The sequence below is a fragment of the Phoca vitulina genome, unplaced genomic scaffold, assembly GCF_004348235.1.
Source record: "Phoca vitulina isolate PV1807 unplaced genomic scaffold, GSC_HSeal_1.0 scaffold20, whole genome shotgun sequence".
Classification (NCBI taxonomy): Eukaryota; Metazoa; Chordata; class Mammalia; order Carnivora; family Phocidae; genus Phoca; species Phoca vitulina.
In genome coordinates this window covers 14,204,596-14,227,042 of record NW_022589723.1, presented here as the reverse complement: position 1 = coordinate 14,227,042, position 22,447 = coordinate 14,204,596, and the positions used below count along the sequence as shown (strand labels likewise).

General features: G+C 38.9%; 1 long non-coding RNA gene across 1 annotated transcript in view; it reads left to right on the top strand.

The window, feature by feature from the left end:
• The window catches only part of LOC116640704, a 127,118-nt gene that overhangs the window by 61,267 nt on the left and 43,404 nt on the right, over window positions 1-22,447 (top strand). Inside the window, exons 6-8 of the long non-coding RNA XR_004301045.1 lie at window positions 1,279-1,367; window positions 4,585-4,661; window positions 10,705-10,799. This is a non-coding gene — a long non-coding RNA (uncharacterized LOC116640704). The remainder of the gene's footprint in view (window positions 1-1,278; window positions 1,368-4,584; window positions 4,662-10,704; window positions 10,800-22,447) is intronic.

Sequence of the window (22,447 nt, the reverse complement as noted above, 5' to 3'; positions counted from 1 at the left end):
GATATGCTTTCAGTCAGCAACCCATATATGGTGCTGTCTCTCCCATAGCAGGATTCATGGGTCCAAGAATCAAGTTGATGATATTTATAAGGAGTTGGCTCATGTTATTCTGGAGACTGGTAAATCCCAGGATCTGGAGCATGAATTGTCAAGTGGAAACTCCGGAGAGCTAATGGTTTCATTTCAGTCCAAGTCAGAGGCCTGAGAACCAGGGGAGTGATGGTTGTAGTTCCTTTCTGAAGGACAGCAGGCTCGAGATCCTGAAAGTGCTGGCATTTCAATTAAAGTCTGAAGGCAGGAAAATGGCTAAGGTGTGAAAGCAGTTAGGCAGGGAGAGGTCTGTCTTTTGGTTCTAGTCAAGCTTTCAATTGATTGGATGAGGCCAACACACATTAGGAGGACAATCTGCATCATTCATTCTACAGATTTCATTATTAATCTCATCCAAAAGCACTCGCATAGAAACATCCAGAATAACATTTGACCAATTTTGTTCTAACTAAGTTATCACAATCACAAGAATCACAAGGTCACTAATATTTAACAAAATATTTTTAGCCAAGTGTTTAAAGCATATTTAACAAAACATGAACCACACAGGAAGAGTCCTAGGGACTTGGTCATCTCTTTTTCATGAGTTTTCTTTAATCACAAACAGAAGATATTTTATCGATTATTCTGTGTATTTTTCCCTAGACATTTTACTAAAGAATTAGGACAAATCTGATGAGGACAAATTTTGATTGAAAAGGATGATTATGGGCAACGTATGAAATCCTGGCAAACACCAGTTTTTCCCCACTTGTCTATTTCCCAGGTACAGGGAGCTAAAAGAATCAAGGTTATATAAAATTCAAGTCTGCTATTGTAATTGACAGGCATGACCTATTTCACCACTTTAAGTCCCCTAGTATGTGAAAACCTGACATAAAAAGAATTGGGACCAGCTGTTTCTTCTTTGTACTGAGGACCTAAAAGGAAGAAATAGATAAACTGCTGCATTGGAGATTAAGATCAGCTATATAAGAAGATATTTCTCAGTGTTGAAAGTGATTAAACTCCCCAATGGGTAACCAACTGTGATGTCGGAGGGAGTGTTTGTGTGAGTGTGTGTGTGCGTGCACATGTGTGTGAACAGGTGATTGACTGTATTTCTTCTATGTTTAAAAATGATAGCATATGCTTTTATCTTTTGTGAGCTTTTAATCAAGGCACTGTCATAAAGGGTTGTGTCAAATATTTAAAAGATACCATTTAAAAATAGGCCTCATTTTCCAGGATGCATAAGGAGAATCCAGCATAATAATGTAACAAGATGGCGCATTTCGGTAATTTTGGACTCTGGAGCCCTTCAGAAGAAAAAAGCAGTAAGTCAACCAAGTGTCAATACTGTTTCAGATCCTTCTCCCCCACCCCAAGCACAATACTTACTAGTCATATTAGTATTTAGTAAATACTCAAATGCCAGAATTTTCTAAAATTGGTTAAGCCTTTGCAATGAAAAAGTGCCTGGGCATCAGGAGAGCTTGTTTCAAGGTCCAACTCTGCCATAGAAAGGCAAAGCTATTTAAAGGTTATTCTTCATGCTGTTACTGCTCTGAGCCACACCATGGATGGACCCAGAGGCGTCCATGGCCATGGGATGCTACAATATCTAGTAGTCCCTAGGATTGAAGAATACTGAATGCCACGCAGGCAGGTCTGTAAATATCACCCTTCTTCTGCTAGACACTCACCACAGGGTTTCAGTCTCCTTACTAAATTACATACGGAAGTGGGGTTGACGTCTATGAACTTGACCACTTTTTTTTTTTAGATTTTTTATTTATTTGACAGAGAGAGACACAGCAAGAGAGGGAACACAAGCAGGGGGAGTGGGAGAGGGAGAAGCAGGCTTCCCGCTGAGCAGGGAGCCCAATGCGGGACTTGATCCCAGGACCCTGGGATCACGACCTAAGCTGAAGGCAGATGCTTAATGACTGAGCCACCCAGGCACCCCAGACTTTGACCACTTTCAAGACATGTGTCATAAGGGCATATTAAGACCTGTTTTTATCTTCAATGCAAATTTATTTGAGCCAAGTAAAGGGGAATGGCTAAATTGAAAATAGCTAACACCTGTATTTTCACTCTCTGGCACTTGTATTAGTCTGTTTGGGCTGCATAACAATACCACAGATTGGATGGCTTAAACAACTGCAACTAATTTTCCAATAGTACTAGAGACTGTAAGTCCAAGATCAAAGTGCCAACAGGCTTGGTTTCTTCTGAGATCACTCTCTATGGCTTGCAGATGGCCACTCACTGCCTCTTCACATGGTCTTTCTTCTGTGCAGGTTCATGTGCCTTTGGGGTCTATCTCTGTGTTCAGATTTCCTCTTCCCATAAGGATATCAGTCAGGTTGGATTGGGGCCCACCCTCAGGGCCTCACTTTAACTTACTCACATCTTTGAAGACTTTGTCTCCATATACAGTCCTATCCCGAGGTTGAGGGTTAGCACTTCAACATATGAATTTGGTGGAGGTCGGGGGGGGGGCACAGTATAGCCCATAACAGGTGCCAAACCTATCCCTTGCAATTTTGGCGTAATCACAAACATAATTAAAGACCTATCAAAGAAAAAGCACTTATGCCATTGAAACCACCAAGAAACTACACAATAAATCTATACTTATCTTACCTATCTCCTGCCATATATTCTGAATTTTCTCTGCTCTTTCTTTACAAAGGGGAATTTCCAAGCCAAGTCTGTAATACTGGAATGAATGAACAAAATCACAGCTGACATAAATGACAGAATGTCATTTGCTTTAAAAAAAAAAATCAAATTTAAAAAAATGATATAGGAAAATGCAAGCCAAACACTATCAAGTAAAATAAATATGACAGAAAACTTTTTATATATTTCAGTCCTATTAACTACTTTATAAGGTTTATGTCAGGATTAAATTAGCTAATATATTAAAGCACTTAGAAGATTTTGTGGCATTAGGTAAGTGTTCAATACATGATAACTTTTATTATTTCTTGTATTATCATGTAAAAGAATTTAAGGTTTTTACTGTTCACCTGCTTGTCTTCCTCTGCACTGCAGTACATGACCTTTTGCTGTCATTCATTCTCGGTTCCCTTGTATCAGCTTCCTCGTTGGTATTCAGCATCTCTGTTGAGGCAAGAGTGTCACAGATGAGTCTGAGGTTTTAAGTCTAGCCTACTTACCAGACTCGAGAACTTCCTTAGAGGTTACTTTGTGATTGAAATTGAGAGAAATACTTTTTTCAGCAGGCACTATTGACCAGTCTGTCAAAAAACACACTAGATACAAAGGACTTGAATTACACAGTTGTTTGGGGAAGGCTGCTGCCGCCTGTATTATCATCAGTCAGGAGGAAGTGGTTCTTATATTAATCAGGTGCCCTAAGGATGTTGACAAGGATAATAATTCTTTCCCAAAGCGCTGATATAACTCTCAATTGTTTCATATTAAAACGAGAGGAAAAAGGCTTTGGGAAAGAATACACATTTTTAATAGGAGCTATAATTCTGTATGAAGGATTATCTGAATAGTTTGCACAAGAAATGAAATTATAGCATTTACTCCACAGATACAGCCATTGAGGGAATGAAGCCAAGGTCCCATCATACTTTGCAGTAGAGGTTTTTAAGGACTCAGTTAACTCTGTGAAACTTCTGTCCATAAGTTCATGGTCTTCTACTTTGCTCTGAAAAGAACAAACTGATATTATTAACCTTTGCTTAATCTGACTACATAGCCTTATAAAAAATAAAAAGCATTAAAAAGCATTATAGCCACTGAATCCTTCCAAGTATTAATATATATTTAAAACAAATGACAGGGGGCGCCTGGGTGGCTCAGTCGTTAAGCATCTGCCTTTGGCTCAGGTCATGATCCCAGGGTCCTGGGATCGAGCCCCGCATCCGGCTCCCTGCTCAGCAGGAAGCCTGCTTCTCCTTCTCCCACTCCCCCTGCCTGTGTTCCTGCTCTCGCTATCTCTCTCTCTGTGTCAAATAAATAAATAAAATCTTTTAAATAAATAAATAAATAAATAAATAAATAAATAAATAAATAAAACAAATGACAAGTCACAAACATAAAAAGGATATAGCCTCATGGATAACCTTAGCTGTACTGGGTACAGATGGTTAATGATACATCTTAGTATAGTTAATACAATTTACTTAACATCATCTGGACTCTATGAGATATATAAAATTCTGCCCTAGTTTATTTAAACATATCAGCAATGTCCAACTTGCCTGGATAATTTTTGGTCTCTCCATCCTCTAGAAAATTACCAGAGGCTTGAGCAGGGTTGAGGCTTGTTCTAGTTAGAGCCCTCCAGGGAGCAGAACTATATCTCCTGGTTTAACTATAACTTCTTTTGAGTCCCTAGCCATTGCTGGATCTCATAGGGAAAATGTAAAATCCCCAATCAATTTAGAAGCAGATTTAGACCCAGAAGATAGCCAGTTAATGCATCTCAACTTTTCGGGAAGCCTGAGTACAAGCAAGGAGCCCCCAAGGCCCCAGGTAATGATTGCTCTTTCCATCTTCATCCAGGAGAAGAAAAAAAAAAAAAAAGCTGAAAACAGCTTTCATTCCAAGAGTGTTTTGGGCCACTGATTTTTATCACCCAGGTAAGAATCATTTGCAATTAACATATAGAATCGTAGTCTCTTAGAGCTATAAGTATCCATAGAGAAAACCTAATCTAATGCTCTCATTTTACAGATGAACAGACTGAGGCCTATAGAGGTTTAGGGGTTTGTCTGAGGTCACATGCTTGTTAAAAGCTCTGCTGGGATCAAGTGTACTATTTCTAAAAGACTTAATGGTGCTTGAAAAACAGTTGGTTCTCCTAAATGGCATAAACATTTCCCCTTCAAAGGTACTTACACTATTTTTTGTAGGAAGTACACATATATTTCAGCCCAACTCCCACTTGAAATAAATGGAAATTAAAACCCAAATATTTTTGTTTAGAATTTGATTCTGCTTTAAGAAAAGCAGGGCTTAAAACACCTCTGTTGATGAGTGTCTCATTGCTTACTTCTAGGAGCAGAAAGGGTAGGAGTGTGCAGAAAGATGCTTGCCGAGTTCATGGATAAGAGATTTCTGGGTCTTGAGTGTTCTTCCCTCAAAGGCAGAGAGAGCTCCTTTCTCATTTTGATGAGCATTATTCTTACTTGGCTTCTTGGACTTGGGCGGACTTTCTCCCCACTCTTCTGACTGGCAGATTTGGGAGACTGTGGCTGTCACCCAGCATTCCAGCCACTTCTTGTTTGTACTCCTGTTTACACTGGAGAATAGGAAAGAAGCAGCTGGATAGGAAAAAAAATGGTGACTTGTCTGTTACCACTTAATAAATTCCTATGGTATCTGGAGTCATACCCATAAAATATATAGGCAAAATTAAAGAGCAGAGCAGAGTTATAAATTAGTTGAGCCATTTTGATTACTGGAGCCATGTTAGTAATAAGACGCACAGGATATTCTACAGATTTAGAGGGTGTCGATGAAGTGGGAACCTTGTAGAAAATCAATGTGCTGCAGAGTAATAGAGGTCTTGGCTTCTCTGTACCATCCTTAATTGAATTAGGAATTTCACTTGAGAAGGGAGGGTTAGAGTCACAGACTCACATTTGGTCTCAAGTAAGCATGGAAGCTGGAATATTTGGCAGGATTTCACCATCATTGTGGCCATTGTCCACTGTCCCTGGAGCACACACTGTCATAGACCAGAGGGAGAGAAGCTTATCTATGGTGAGAGGTCAGCAGTTTCCAGGGCATGGGTCTGTGTACAGGAGGTGAGAAATTACCACAGCTGTTCCATTGCATTGCTTTCTCGGCTGTAAATGAGGCTTCTCATTAATGAATCATGCATACAGCCTGCCAGGGTCTCAGCATTAATTGACACTAATGGGAACATCTTATGGTTCAAGGGAGAGCTATGGGAGCTATTTTCAGTCTGATTTGATTTGGAAGGGAGCTTGGACAATTTACATTTTCCACGAAATGCTAGGGCAGCCTTACATACCACATTTGCACCCCAAACCACAAATAGGTTGCTGAGTATCTGCAGAAAAGTCTATGAAATTCTTCCTGAGGGAGAAGCAATATCAACAAGTGCTTCAGTGAGATTTTCCTTTTTCTGCTAGGCATGGCACATATGAAGAGTGTTTGGATCTGCTTTTGACTTGTAGTGTGCATGCTAAGGCCTAATGCAACACATGTAATTTGCTTTAGTCCTTTGAGATCATTCAGTGGGGATTCAGTGCAAGTTAGCCCTAAGGAAATTTCGATCAATAATTTTTGCTTAAAAAATGTGTCCTCCTACAATAATGTACTATATTCCAACAAAACAGGTGGATGCAAAAGTTTAATCTGAGCTGCCTAGAATGTTTTGCCCCTTAAGTGGAACTGATATGATCATTCCTTTTTTAGCCCCAAAGAGAAAATTCCCTGTAATTAGTTTCTGATACATGTTCAACATTGGGAAATGGATGTTCATAGTATTGGTATAATTAAGGCCTTTTCAGATCATGGAACAAATGGGTAAATCCCACCTCCCAGAACACCAGAAGCCCATACTGCACCTTAGAGTGAATTAGTAAAAGGCATGCCTGCTTTCAGGTGGATGCATCCACACAAAGGCACACTGCTTGCAGCCCCCACTTGCTACTTTGGTTGGGTGCCTTTGTGCAGTGCACAACCTGTGCGAGTTACATAATAACCTTGGTATTATTCTAGTGAATGTTATCATTTTCTAACCCAACAATGAGTCTGTGGGAGGGTCCTAGAATAAGCAAGTTGATCTTATAAAGAAAAATATAGGGCTTAGGGAAGAAGATCTTGAACAGGCCTGTGGGGAAGACACAATAATGACATAATTTTTAGTAGAGGAGATCCACATTCCTAAAAACTGTTTTTATTTTTAGTCAATATGACCTTAGGGTAACTTCTGACCCACTGTCAGAAGTAAATATTTTCTTTAGGATCATGTAATTTGTTGCTGGAGAAATCTTACCCCTTCATTTTAAAGATTTTATTTATTTATTTTATTTGAGAGAGAGCACGGGGAGGGACAGAGGGAGAGACTCTTAAGCAGATTCTGCACTCAGCGGGGCTTGATCTCATGACCCTGAGATCATGACCTGAGCTGAAACCAAGAGTCGGATGCTTAAACACCTGTGCCACCCAGGTGCTCCATGCCCCTTCATTTTATAGATGAGAAGTCACACATGCAGTTCAGTGCTACATAGCTAGCTAATAATGGAGCCTGGATTTAAATCCAGATCTCATGACAAGAAGTTCAATTCACATTCCATCACTGCCAGTCTAAATGCCACAAGCACACACCCATCTCTTGGGTTCAGGAGGTCCCTTTAAGTCTGATATTCTGCTCTCAGGTGACTGCATCCATGTTTACCATATCCATACCCTTCCCCTGTTAATAGTTTTATTCCTTTCCTCTTGGTCTTCATCTTTGCAAAATGAGGAATAATAATCTTCTGATCTAGCCTTTTGATGATAGTTGATACTCCCTGGGGATGATGGAAATGGCATTTCATGTGGGTTAGAGAGTTGTTAGCTGACCCCTAAGTTTCCTTCCATCTCAGGATCTAGTTTTATTAGTATGGTGACCTCTTTCTCTTTTGCTTATTTAGTTACCCTCCCCTTTCTCTACTCTTATGTCTTTCTTGAAGGGCAGCACCAAAACCTGTTATGGTATGAAAGCAAGATTAAAATAATGTTTCCAGTCCACCACTCTGCTTCCAAATCCCTGACCCTACCCCACTATACACATCACACACACACACACACACACACACATACACACGCACATTTATGGTTACATGTAACATTGTGCTGATATTTTAGACGTAACAGTACATTGGAATTAATCTACCCTGACTCCTTAAAGTAAGTCTAGTAGATCCAATTAGAATTTAGTAAAGCTGTGATTAAAATTACTCTACTGATGAAGGTCTCATACTTATCTCTGGGAGCATCTTCTATGTTCAACTGGAACACTAATGAAATTTTGAGTAATTGCCACATCCACAGGTCCCTTCTGGGAAAAGCTGCCAAGGCAGGTCCTTAGGCAAAAGTAGCTAAGCTTTCTAAAATGTAACTTTAACAATCTGATCACAATTGACTGGACCAAGGATTATTAGTCAAAGCAGTATTTTACAGACTTAACATTAGACTACCAACCTACAAGATGGCCAATAGGTTTCTCTATATTTGCTAATGAATCATAAGGTATTCTGTCTAGAAGGGAGTTAATGCAAGATACACAGGGAGAAGGTGTTAGGTACAGGTATTAGAGGAAAAACAAAGGAAGCAGCAAAGTCATATAAATAACCTATATGTCACAACCACTTTGTATCTTAGTCATTATGGTAAAGTAGGAAATATTTGGGTTTTAGAGTTAGATAGATCTGGATTGAAATCCTTCATATCTTCTCTGAACCTCGACTTCCTTATTTTAAAAATGGTAATAGTAATACCTGCTTCATAGGATCATCAAAAATATTAAATGAGAAGATATTTTAAAATATAAGGGAGTGTATGTCACATAGGTAAATGACTGACAAATGGTAGCAAAAAGAGAATAGCTCATGAATTTCTTGAAAGGATTAAATGAGGTAACATATGTTGTGCTCCAGACACAGCATAGGCATCTATTTATAGTAAATGTTCCCTCTGTCCCGTATGATTCCAGGAAGTATAAATACTTCCTTTAAATATCTACGTAGATTTGAATTTGCTGCTCTTCATTTGTTCGTGTACTTAAGAAATATTTAGTAAGCATTTGCTCTATGCCAGATAAGAAAAGAAAAATAAATCAGAAAGAGTTGCTGATAACTGGGAGTGTGTAGTATGGGTTTCAGAGAGACAGGAAAGTGGATAAATGGCATTTTAATGTGGTGAGTACCGTTATAGGGTGTTATGATAGCATGCATGATTATCCAAATCCTTGAAGATTTTAATAGATCAAGCAGCATAATTGCTCCTCCCAGAAACCAATCAGAAGGGCATACAATGCCTAGAAATGCTAAACCAGCTACTACATCTAAGAGGTGCATGAATGAAGGCCACAGTGTCTGTGAATACAGAGAGGAGAAGAAATGTGTCTCGCTAGCAAAATTCAAAGGAGATACCCATCAAGAAGAAAACAAAAGCTTTCCTCTGACACCATCTGGCATAAGAAAGGTCTGAGTTAATAGTAAAATAGCATCTTGTGCATTTTAACTTCCATTCTGATGTTTCTTATGTTTCCCCTCTTTTTAGATGAGACTGAAATGAGAATATTAGCTGCATTCATCTCTCCATTCATCCAACTCCTCACTCCCTGTAAAGCATGCCATATGTGAGAGAAAAGCTTTAAAAATACATAATGCTTCTATTTTCATCTACTTCCATAAATAAGCACTATAAATTATGCCCAGCCACCAAGTAATATTATTGAGCATCTGTTCATGGCATTTAAAGGGGCTAAGGTTGTTTAGCTGAGAAAGGAGAAAACCAGAAGTAGCATTTGTGACAGTCTATTATTCAAAGGGCAGTAAACAACTATTTATCATACCCTCTTAGGATTGAATAAGAGAAAAGAAGCTTGCCAGTATAAGAACTCCTTGAATATGAAGTTTCCAATAAAACAGTGAAATAGCTATTTCTACAGCTCTAAATTTATATCTATCTATATGCCTATATACATATAGAATTATAGAACCAGGATGCCCCAAATTTTATGACAAGGCAAAAATTTGGGGAGGATAATCAGAAAGCTGTCTGAGAACATGTTACTTTATAGACATATATATTTAAAAGTTATCTAAAAACCCACTTTCCTCGATCAGAAAGTATTCATTGAATAAATAACATGTTATCAGGCCAAGTGCTTTGAAGAATTACAAAAAGTCTGAATTGTAATTCCTGCATTGAGGTTTATAGTCTGGGGTTAGGAGACAAAATAAGTGGACAAAGCAGTGGACAATACAAAGTTATTCGTAATGATACCCCATATTGCTTGTTGTAATGTATGTGGGAACATTGCAGGTGTTCTAAAGATGACAGGCTTAGACTAGTTTGGAAGTCTTAAATTAGCCTGGAGGCAGAGAAACTTGAATTGATCCTTGAAGGATCAGATTTTTTTAGGAATAAGGAAGGGGAAAGGAAAAAAAAAAAGAGAAACATTGTGAGAAACGGCAGTGAGGTAGAAACTAATAAGGTTTTTCATGGAGTCAATAAAAATATAGACCTAACCCAAGGAGAACAAATGTGTTAGAAGTTAGTGGGGAGGGCACCTGGGTGGCTCAGTTGGTTAAGCGACTGCCTTCGGCTCAGGTCATGATCCTGGAGTCCCGGGATCGAGTCCCACATCGGGCTCCCTGCTCAGCGGGGGGGTCTGCTTCTCCCTCTGACCCTCTTCCCTCTCGTGCTCTCTGTCTCTCATTCTTTCTCTCTCTCAAATAAATAAATAAAATCTTTAAAAAAAAAAAGTTAGTGGGGAGTAAGTTCCAGCAGATAGTGTGGGACAGCCCACCAAATTGCTTTCCATTTATGGCCAGGAGCATGCCTACCTACACTATTTGTCATGTGCCTTCTAGTCATTTACAGTCCACCTGAACACCCTGTCCTAACCAGTCTTATTACTTACTTTCATTTTTCCAGAACAGCAGACATATCCAGTCAGATGGTCCACATAAGATGGCACTAGAACAAAATCAATGCAATTTGCTGATAAGATTGCGCTTTGCATTCTCAAAGTAAGTGCAGATGAGTTCTTTCCAATAGTACATTCCTTCTCACCATTATTGCTTCTCATCTCTCCTTTCTATTTCTTTTCATTGTTTTGTTCATTCATTCATTTTTAACTCAACAAACACATTCTGCCTCATGCTAGACACTGGGAATACAGAAATATGTAACATATTCTTTTTACTTGCAAGAAGCTCTTAGTCTAGAGAGAGGTACAGACAAGTCCAATAGAGTTGAATGCATGTTATGTGCTGTAATGCCTCACCCAACTCCCTAAGGAAGGTCACCTAAACTGAACACTCAGCAGGACATGCAGGTGAAGGTAGGTGGAGAAAGAGGTTGGCTCCAGTCAGAAAGAACAATGTGGGAAGCCTCAAGTGAGAAAACACAGCACACAGGGAGGACCACAAGAAGTATGACATGGGCTACCACTTGATAGAGGAGAACAGATCAGTGACAGACAGGACAACCCTGAAATCTGAGCCCCATTATCATAAGTCCTTGATCATCTCATTGTGTCACTGATTTATTGGGAACACACTTATGAGCACTCACGTGTCAGGAACTGTGCTGGCGACTAGACACAGAACATGCAAGGCACAGAGCTGCCTCAAAGGAGCTTCAATTTAGCTGAGATGTCATAGTGGTCAACTGACAGTTTATGAGGGTTGGGATGGATGTGAAGGGGCACAGAATTCATCCCAAATTCATTCTGTAATATTCTCTCTGCTTCTGATCTCCTTTACTTCTCTTCCAGACTAATATATTTTTAAAGTATGTGTGAGGTTTGTTCAATTCTGTTGCTTTACTCTTTATTTCATTCTTATTCCTTTCATTGCTTAAACAATTGAAATGGACATCTTTCCATTAATATTCAAAAATATATTCTCCCAAATAAATCGCATAGAGGCATGTGCTGAGATTCATTTTATTCTTAAATTTGCTGAGAAATCTGTATTTTAGCCTCGTTTTTATTTAAACCTTTCATATTTTTGAATAAAATAGAAGCAAGAATTAGAAATAAATGTAAAAAAATGTATAGCTATTGTTCTCCTTCTGTCTATATCCCTTCATCTAGCCAAAGTAAAATGTAGAAATAAAAAAAATAAATATGGAATTAAGAAAATAAACTTAATAATAGAAAAAAATTACAAGAGCACAAAAGAGTTTATTCCTATAATTTAATTCAACATTTCTTCAAGGAGGCAGGAATTCGTCAATAAGCAAAGTGTCACTAACAGTAAGTTCCTAGAGAAGGATGAAGAGCTGACTGAAACAAATAAAACAGTAATAACATGACTGAGAAAAGGTAAATGGGTGCTGGAGTTAAAAGGAATGAGATAAGGAAGAATAAATAAAAGAAATGCTGAGAAAGCAATGTTTGGGGATTGAATGTAACAAGAAAATTAAACTCAGAGAGAGAGATAGGACATAAGAAAGAGAATAAGCACAGTTTTCGATCTCCTGCTTTTCCATCCAAGAGAAATAACTGTCAGAAACCAGTCATAAAGCTTTATAGACTAATGACATCTGACCTCTGACTCTGTGATTTATTTCCTCTGAGCAGACATGCAACCCCTCCTCCTTCTGAGAAAAATTAGGCAACATGACTGGTGGCCTCTCCCATCCATCAGACAATGAAATGTGTCTCTGGGTCTCAATTTTCCATCAGCACTCTTGCTCCGGGCCAATTCAAGACTGATTTACAGACCAGTACAAAGAGTATGCAGACACATTTTATAAAAAGAGAAATACAGACAGGCATACACACACATTAAACTTATAAATCCTTTCTACTGAACCACAGAAAGCAAACAGTTCCCAATTTAATTAACAGGCAAATTACCAAGAGTCAGCAGAATCAGTTCATAACTGGCCAGAGCCGATCTGCCCAGTTTGAAAAAGAAAAAAAAAGTCCATTCAATGTAAAGGAAGAAGAATTCTATCATTTGCATTGGCCTCCTCTACTTGGCAAGTAGAGATGTCTACTTATAAAAATGAGCACATTCCACACACAGAGCATCAAAAAGGTATTTCCAGAAGCACAGTGATAATTAAACAGAGTACACACAACCCTCTTTGATGCCATTTGAAGCAGCAAGGAGACTGATTGGAGTCAGGGAGGGGACCTGGGGTAAACTGTTCTTTTGTGAAGCCAAGACTGCTGGTAGCCAGAGTTGGCTCTGGCTTTTGGGGGCAAAGGAGACTGAGTCATCTCCCTTCATAGAACAGATTTGTTGAAAGGGCACAAGAATTTCCCATGGATTTCATGCTGCTTTGAAGCAACCTGAATTTCAAATGGATGTGAAAGGGGTGGGGGAAGTGGGTTTTGTTGCTAGGTCTCCCAAAGCCTTGCCAAAATTTGCCTGTTTCTTTGTGAACCTGGTAACCACCCCAGCTGGGCACCCCATCTCTCTAAACAGGAAATAAATGAATATGCCCATCCTTTTCAGCTTGCAAATGTGCCCTAGTAAGGGCAAACATGGCCTTGTTTGTTCTCCCTGGGGAACAACTCAGTCATGAAGTCCCTTTTGTTCAGGCTAAGAACAACCTCCCCTCTTTCCCAAGTCCCAGAGAGGCTAGCAACTTAATCTGGAAATGTGAACATGAACCTTACCTGGGAAGAGCTGGGCTCTTTGAAGTTGCCCAGGAGTTGGGATCTGTCTAAAGCCCCAGGGGACATAGAGAAACAGATGATTCCTGGGAGAGGCCCCCTTTAGTAGGTGTACAGTTCTATAAAGGGAGTTCCGCCAATATACAGGAGAGCATGGAGCTGATCCAGCAGTGTCTCTAGTCTTAGTTTACAAAAGGGTTATGAGCTGAAAGAGTGAGACATGTCTTAGATAACATAGAAATATAAAAGTATAGCCAAGGGGCGCCTGGGTGGCTCAGTCAGTTAAGCATCTGCCTTCAGCTTAGGTCATGATCCCGGGGTCCTGGGATCAAGCCCCACACTGGGCTCTCTGCTCAGCGGGGAGCCTGCTTCTCCCTCTCCCTCCGCTGCTCCCCCTGCTTGTGTTCTCTCTCTCTCTCTGTCAAATAAATAAATAAAATCTTTAAAAAAATTTTTTAAAGTATAGCCGTAATTAATGTATTAGTGTATGTTTCCTGATAAATATATGCGAAGAAGAGAACAGAGGGATGGGCCTTTCTCTATTCTTCATGGAGTCAGTGCATAAGACCTTATGAATTCTGGCATATATATATTGCCATGTACAAAGGGAGCAATAGTTGGTGCTGGGGTAGGATGATAACAAAAATAAGTAAGCCATCATCCATATCTTCAGTGAATTTATAGGAAGAGAAAAAAAGTATTAGAGTCATATGATTATAATAAAGGTCAAGTACTGATATGGTTCCGATGCATACCATATGAGAGAAACAAGGAACTCTGGGGATTTAAAAGTAAGAGAGATCATATTTCACCAAGTGAAAGTAGAAAAAGTTTTATGGTGGAGGCTGCCTCTCTGAAGAATCTTGATGCATGGGAAGGCTTCCAACATATGAAGAAAAAGGATGGAAAGGAGGACATTCACTAATGGGGGGGAGTGCAATCAAAAGAGCCCAGGAAGAAAAATATAGGACTTACTGGTGGAATAGTGTGGTTTGAATGAAGCATCACATTCTTACATGAAAATCATAAGAAATAAAGATGAAAAGCCAGATTAGGCCTTAAGTGTTAGGCCAAGCGTTTGGTTTTTAACTAAACAGAGAATAGGGAATCTTTGAGATTGTGAATAAGAAAGTGATATAAGTGGAACTATACTTTACAGAAATTAATCTAATAATGGGATAGGTTGAAAGGAGATTGGAGACAAACCCATGAGACTATCTATTTTAGTCATCTAGTAAAAATGTAACAGATCTTTTATATCAGGTTTGTGGGAGTGGGCATAGTAAAAGAGAGATTGGAGACATTTTGAAAAAGTACAATCTACAGGCTTGACAACTCACTGATGTGGCTGGCAAGGGCAAAGAGGAGTCAGAGATGATGCCAAACCCTTTTGGAGCCCAAGGGACTGGAATAATAGAGTTGCCATGAGTTAAAAAAAAAGAGTCTGGAGTTTTGAAGGAAGTGGAGTTCAATTTGGGGTATATTGAAGTGAGGGTACTAGCTAGAAACTGAGATAGAAATTCTCAGCAAGCAGCTAAATTATAGGAAATAGGCCAGGTTTAAGACAGAATTGGCAGTCATCAATTTAGCAAATTGTTATGGAGAACCTAATATGTGCCAGGCACTGTATGAGGTATTGGGGTTGCAGAGATAAACAAGATCAATGGTTTCTGATATCACAGAGTCTATGGTCCAGTGAGGAATACAGACAGGTAAATGTACAAGTCCCCTGCAAAATGAGAACTGTTATGGAGAAGGTAGGAAAGCAAAGGATGTTATGGCATCCAGAAAAGTTCCAAAACACTTTACCTAGACTTTGGGGGTCAGAGTAAGATCCTAGCAGAAAGTGACCTCTAAGTGGCAGGAGACTGGAGGCAGGGAATCAGGAGGAGCATTTCCATGCAACAGGAAAGTCCAATTTAGAGTGAGAACAACGTCCACCAGAGCAGAAAACACTAGATGAATCTAACAGCAGGAGAAGAGGCTGAAAAAATAAGGTCAATTATTTTGTGCCTGAGGATCACATTAAGGAGTCTGGACTATCCAGAGAGTCATAGGAAGCAGCTGAAGGGTTTTAAGTTGGGGAACTATCAGATTTTAATTTTATAAAGATCACTCTAGCAGTCGTGTGGAAATAGAGAAGAAAGGAGAAAAAAGGGCAATGAGATTCAGGAGACCTGGTCCTAAATAGTATCCATGTGGATTGAGAAATGTAAATGGACTCAAAAGGTAGAGGTAGAAGATTTGTTGAATGCTTTGATGGGATAGAGGAGTGGGAAAGAAGAGTCAAGAAAAATATCCAGTTTTTTCTTGGCCATGAGACGGTTGGTATTACTATTCACTAAGTGAAAAACACAAAAGGGCCTAAAATAGGTCCCTAAATAATATCAATATTTAAGGAATAGGTGGGAGAAGAAACAACAATGAAGGCTGGGAAACATTTGCCAAAGAAGTAGGAAGAAAAACCAGAAAAGATCAGTGTTTTAGAAAACAGGAGAAGAGTATATCAATTATGAGGAGAGGTCAACTATACTGAAGATCAAACCAAACACTGCCAAGAGGTCAACTGAGATAGCATTATTGGATATCATAGAAGGGAAAGATTGGTGTCTCAGGAAAGAGCAATTTCAGTGGAAAGGGGGAACAGAGGTCAAAATGTAGTGGTTGAAAGGTGTGAGCTGACTAAACAAGTCAGTGCAATTGGTCTTTTGGCTATGCTGGAGAGTGGAGTGGTGGGAACAGAGGCCAGACAGCAAGGCTGAGGAATGAGCAAGGAGATGGGGTGGAGGAAGGAGTAGAGGCCATTCACTCTAGAAATTTGTTGAGGAATACAAGGACAAAAACCTATAGCTAGAAGGTCGACTAGACATGTTTGCAGGCGAAGAAAGAAGGTTTAATGAGAACCCTAATCCCTGCTCCCTCATCCTCACAAAACTACTGGGACACAAGAGTCAGGGCCAAAGTGTGGTGATGCCCTAGGAGATATCTCTTATTTTTATCTTCTAAATAGATTTTCAGAGAAAAACAAGCAGCAGTGTTCTGTGAAGTAGACAGGAAATAGCAGAGAGTTGAGCCTAAAATAAGCTAGCATAATATACCAGCTGGGAAAGCATTAGCAAACACTTCTTTGAGAATGCAAATGTTTCTTTGAAGGGTTAAGATCCTTGGGCTCAGAATTATTTACTTTTTCATGTAAATAACATCAGCTCTGAAAAAGAAATTCTTTTGGTGTCTTAGTCTGTTTGGGCAGCTATAACAGAATACCATAGCTTGGGTAGCTTATAAACACCAGAAGTTTATTTCTTGCCGTCAGAAGACTGGAAATAGGAGATCAGCTTTGCAGCCTAGTCAAGTTCCAGTGAGGACCCTTATTCTGGTTGCCAACTGCCAACTTTTCCTTACAACCTCACAACGTGGAGTGACTCTTATGAAAGCACTAATCCCAGTTGTGAAGGCACCACCCTCATGACTTTATCTAATCCTAATCACCTCCCAAAGGCCCTTCTAATACCATCACATTGTGGGGGAGGGTTTCAAGGTATGAATTGGGGGAGGAGCCCAAACATTCAGTTCATAATACTAGGTCATGGTTGTGGGAATGGGGGCCATGAGAGATGGAAGGGGGATTTAGGACAACTGGGAGAAGGATAAGAATGGAAGCAATAGATCAGTGCAGTTCAGGACTCCCCCTCTCCTTCTCAAACTCCTCATGCCTTCTGGTAATAGTCTTCCTCCCCATTTTCATCATTGTTAACTGATAAGCACTTAGGTCCTTAGGAACAGTAACTATTCACAAATTTTAAACAGCCTAGTAGCAGAAAGCAGCTCCACAGCCACAACAATAAATAGGATCTAAGATTCAGATAAGCTCCCTGAAAGTAGGTAGGACAAGACATACTTTATGTAGATGATGGTAGAGCAACCAGAAAGATGCATAGCTCCAAGCTCGGTTCACAGAGTAACTGCAGAACTTCAGTATGGATATTACGATGGATAAGGACGTTAAATACATTGATTTTGTTTTCTGAAAAAAAGCGGGGGGCACACAGTTGTCTTTCCTTTAAATATAAATGAATATCTAATTAGTTCTAATGGTTTCTTTTACTCTTGTGATTAGTTCCAGGGACAAAAAGCAAGGTATCTTAGTTCTCAGAACCTTTCACAGTTTGAATACTCAGTAAATACTAAGAAAGCAATCCAATATGTGAAAATAAAAAGCCAGAATAAATCTGCCTCCTTTCTTGAATGCTGAACCTTTAAGCACTCAACAGGGAGGAAGCATTTTTCCTAATACAGAGATAGAGGGTTGTTTGTTACAGAAAGGGAAAAAATCCAATTAAAAAGTGGGATTTGTGAGGCCCCTGCTTGGCATGAACCACATAGCAGAGTCAATACATCAGCTCTAATGCCAAAGGCGTAGATGCCTGGTACTGGAGATCATAAGCCAGGTTCCAGGCTGTTGGCTTTCTCATCATAGGACATAGTTTAATGTTCTGATTTCAGTAATAAATATTACTGAATAAACTTAAGTAATAAGGCCTAAACTTCTTTTGCCTTAAATGCTTACAAAAATGTCTAAAACTTCCCAAAGTGTTCAACCAAAAAGTGAAAAATTAAGTCATACTAGTTGTTTTATATCTTGCAAAACAAAAATGATCATTTGGCTAAATGATCTACACTTTAAGCCAAAAACCTAATTATTGGGTTCAGTAAGACCATTTCCAGTGACATCCATGTTGCTGTTTAAGGAAAATGAAATAATGTAGTGAATGCTTTTGTAACAGGTGTCGTCAGTGCTCTGCCCATAACCCCTCTGATCCCTTTTGCTATTGTCATGTATACCTACCACTAGAGTGCTCAGGCTCCTAACAACCAGAACCTGCCTCTCTTTGTTTGAGAGCTGCCCTGAGGCTGCTGGATCCTGCTTTGCCTGAAGAAATTGAGACCCCTAAGTGCCCTACAAATAATGCATAATGTTTACAGAGTACTTACTGTATGCTGGTCCCTATATTAAGCACTTTATCTGAATTACCCCATTAAATTCTCATAGTAACTGTACAAAAGTATAAATGAAGAAATTATTGGCTCAATAATTTCCCTTCTATGAAGTTGTTACATTAGTATGACTATATTTATGTACTATGATGTATGTACAAAGATATTCACTATAGTAAAGTTTTTTATTGTTTTTAATTTTTATTATGAAATATTTTTATAATTTAAGTTCCATTAATTAACATATAGTGTATTATTAGATTCAGAGGTAGAGTTCAGTGATTCATCAGTCTTATATAATACCCAGTGCTCGTTATATCACATGCCCTCCTTAATGTCCATCACCCAGTTTCCCCAGCCCCCACCCCTCTCCTCTCCAGCAACCCTAGGTTTGTTTCATGTGGTTAAGAGTCTCTTATGGTTCATCTCCCTCTCTGATTTCATCTTGTTTTATTTTTCCCTCCCTTCCCCCATAGTCCTCTGTTTTGTTTCTTAAATACCACATCAGTGAGATCATATAATAATTCTTTCTCTGATTGACTTATTTCGCTTAACATAGTACCATCTAGTTCCTTTCACATCACTGCAAATGGCAAGATTTCTTTTTTTTTTTGATGGCTGAGTAGTATTCCATCATATATATATATAATATACCACATCTTCTTTATCCATTCATCTGTCGATGGATATCTGGGCTCTTTCCATAGTTTGGCTATTATGGACATTGCTGCTATAAACATTGAGGTGCAAGTGTCCCTTTGGATCTCTACATTTGTATCTGTGGGGTAAATACCCAGTAGTCCATTTGCTGGGTCATAGGGTAGCTCTATTTTCAACTTTTTGAGGAACCTCCATACTGTTTTCCAGAGTGGCTGCACCAGCTTGCATTCCCACCAACAGTGTAAGACGGTTCCCCTTTCTCTGCATCCTCGCCAACATCTGTCATTTCCTGACTTGTTAATTTTAGCCATTCTAACTAGTGTGAGGTGGTATCTCATTATGGTTTTGATTTTTATTTCCCTGATGCCGAGTGATGTTGAGCATTTTTTCATGTGTCTGTTAGCCATTTCTATGTCTTTTTTGGAGAAATGTCTGTTCATGTATTGTGCCCATTTCTTGATTGGATTATTTGTTCTTTGGGTGTTAAGTTTGATAATCTTTTTATATCGTGAATACTAGCCTTTTATCTGATAAGACATTTGCAAATATTTTCTCCCATTCTGTCAGTTGTCTTTTAGTTTTGTCGACTGTTCCCTTTGCTGTGCAAAAGCTTTTTATCTTGATGAAGTCTCAATAGTTATTTTTGCCTTTGTTTCCTTGCCTTTGGAGACATGTCCAGCAAGAAGTTGCTGTGGCTGAGGTCACAGAGGTTGCTGCCTGTGTTCTCCTCTAGGATTTGATGGGTTCCTATCTCACCTTTAGGTCTTTCAGCCATTTTGAGTCTGTTTTTGTTGTGGTTTAAGGAAATGGTCCAGTTTCATTCTTCTGCATGTGGCTGTCCAATTTTCCCAACACCATTTGTTGAAGAGACTGTCTTTTTTCCATTGTATATTCTTCCCTGCTTTGTAGAAGATTAGTTGACCATAGAGTTGAGGGTCCATTTCTGGCTCTCTATTCTGTTCCATTGATCTGTGTGTCTGGTTTTGTGCCAATACCATACTGTCTTGATGATTACAGCTTTGTAATAGAGCTTGAAGTCCAGAATTGTGATGCTACCAGCTTTAGTTTTTTTTTTTTCCACCTTCCTTTGGCTATTCGGGGTCTTTTCTGGTTCCAAACAAATTTTAGGATTATTTGTTCCAACTCTGTGAAAAAAGTTGATGGTATTTTGATAGGGATTGCTTTGAATGTATAGATTGTTCTAGGTAGCATAGACATTTTAATAATATTTGTTCTTCCAATCCATGAGCATGGAAAGTTTTTCATTTCTTTGTGTCTTCCTCAGTTTCTCTCATGAGTGTTCTATAGTTTTTTGAGAATAAATCCTTTGCCTCTTTGGTTAGATTTATTCCTAGGTATCTTATGGTTTTGGGTACAGTTGTAAATGGGATCGACTCCTTAATTTCTCTTTCTATTGTCTCGTTGTTAGTGTACAGAAATGCAACTGATGTTTGTGCATTGATTTTATATCCTGCCACTTTGCTGAATTCCTATGGGAGTTCTGGCAATTTTGGGGGGGATTCTTTAGGGTTTTCCACATGGAGTATCATGTCATCTGAGAAGAGTAAGAGTTTGACTTCTTCTTTGCCGATTTGGATGCCTTTTATTTCTTTTTGTTGTCTGATTGCTGAAGCTAGGACTTCTAGTACTATGTTGAACAAAAGTGGTAGAGTGGGCATCCCTGTCATGTTCCTGACCTTAGGGGAAAAAGTTCTCAATTTTTCCCCATTGAGAATGATACTCGCTGTGGGCTTTTTGTAGATGGCATTTATGATATTGAGGTATGTTCCCTCTATCCCTAGACTATGGATAGTTTTAATCAAGAAAAGATGCTGTACTTTGTCAAATGCTTTTTCTGCATCTATTGAGAGGATCATATGGTTCTTGTCCTTTCTTTTATTTATGTAGTGTATCACATTGATTGATTTGCAGCCAGGGATAAATCCCACTTGGTCGTGGTGAATAATTCTTTACAGCCAGGGATAAATCCCACTTGGTCGTGGTGAATAATTACAGCCAGGGATAAATCCCACTTGGTCATGGTGAATAATTCTTTTAATGTACTGTTGGATCCTTTGGCTAGTATCTTGGTGATAATTTTGGCATCCATGTTCACCGGGGAAATTGATCTGTAATTTGGTGGGTTCTTTGTCTGGTTTGGTGATCGAGATAATGCTGGCCTCATAGAAAGAGTTTGGAAATTTTCCTTCCATTTCTATTTTTTGGAACAGCTTCAGAAGAGCAGGTATTAATTCTTCTTTAAATGTTTGGTAGAATTCCCCTGGGAAGCCATCTGGCCCTGGGCTCTTGTTTGTTAGGAGATTTTTGATTACTGCTTCAATTTTCTTATTGGTTATGGGTCTGTTCAGTTTTTTTATTTCATCCTGTTTCAGTTTTGGTACTTTATATGTCTCTAGGAATCATCCATTTCTTCCAGATTGCCTAATTTGTTGGCAGATAGTTGCTCTAATATGTTCTTTTAAGTGTTTGTATTTCTTCAGTGTTGGTTTTGATCTTTCCTCTTTCATTCATGATTTGTTTACTTGGGTCCTTTCTCTTTTCTTTTTGATAAGTCTCGCCAGAGGTTTATCGATCTTATTAATTCTTTCAAAGAACCAGCTCCTAGTTTCATTGATCTGTTCTGTTCTATTATTCTTTTGGTTTCTATTTCATTGATTTCTGCTCTAATCTTTATTAATTCTCTTCTCCTGCTGGGTTTAGCCTTTATTTGCTATTCTTTCTCCAGCTCCTTTGGGTGTAAGGTTGTGTATTTGAGACCTTTTTTGTTTCTTGAGAAAGGCTTGTATTGCTATATACTTCCCTCTTAGGGCTGCCTTTGCTGCATCTCAGAGCTTTTGAAGAGTTGTGTTTTCATTTTCATTTGTTTCCATGAATTTTTTTAATTCTTTAATTTCCTGATTATTCCATTCATTCTCTTTAACCTCCATGTATTTGAGTTCTTTCCAAATTTTCTCTGGTGATTTAGTTCAAGTTTCAAAGCACTGTGGTTTGAAAATATGCAGGGAATGACCCCAGTCTTTTGGTACCGGCTGAGACCTGATTTGTAACCCAGTATGTGATCTATTCTGGAGAATGTTCCATGTGCACTTGAGAAGAATGTGTATTCTGTTGCTTTAGGATGGAGTGCTCTGAATGTATCTGTGAAGTCCATCTGGTCCAGTGTGTCATTCAAAGCCCTTGTTTTTTTGTCAGTCTTCCACTTAGATGATCTGTCCATTGCAGTGAGTGGGGTGTTAAAAGTCCTCTACTATTATTGTATTATTATCAATACGTTTCTTTAATTTTGTTATTAATTGGTTTATATAATTGGCTGCTCCCATCTTAGGGGCATAAATATTTATAATTGTTAGATATTCTTGTTGGATA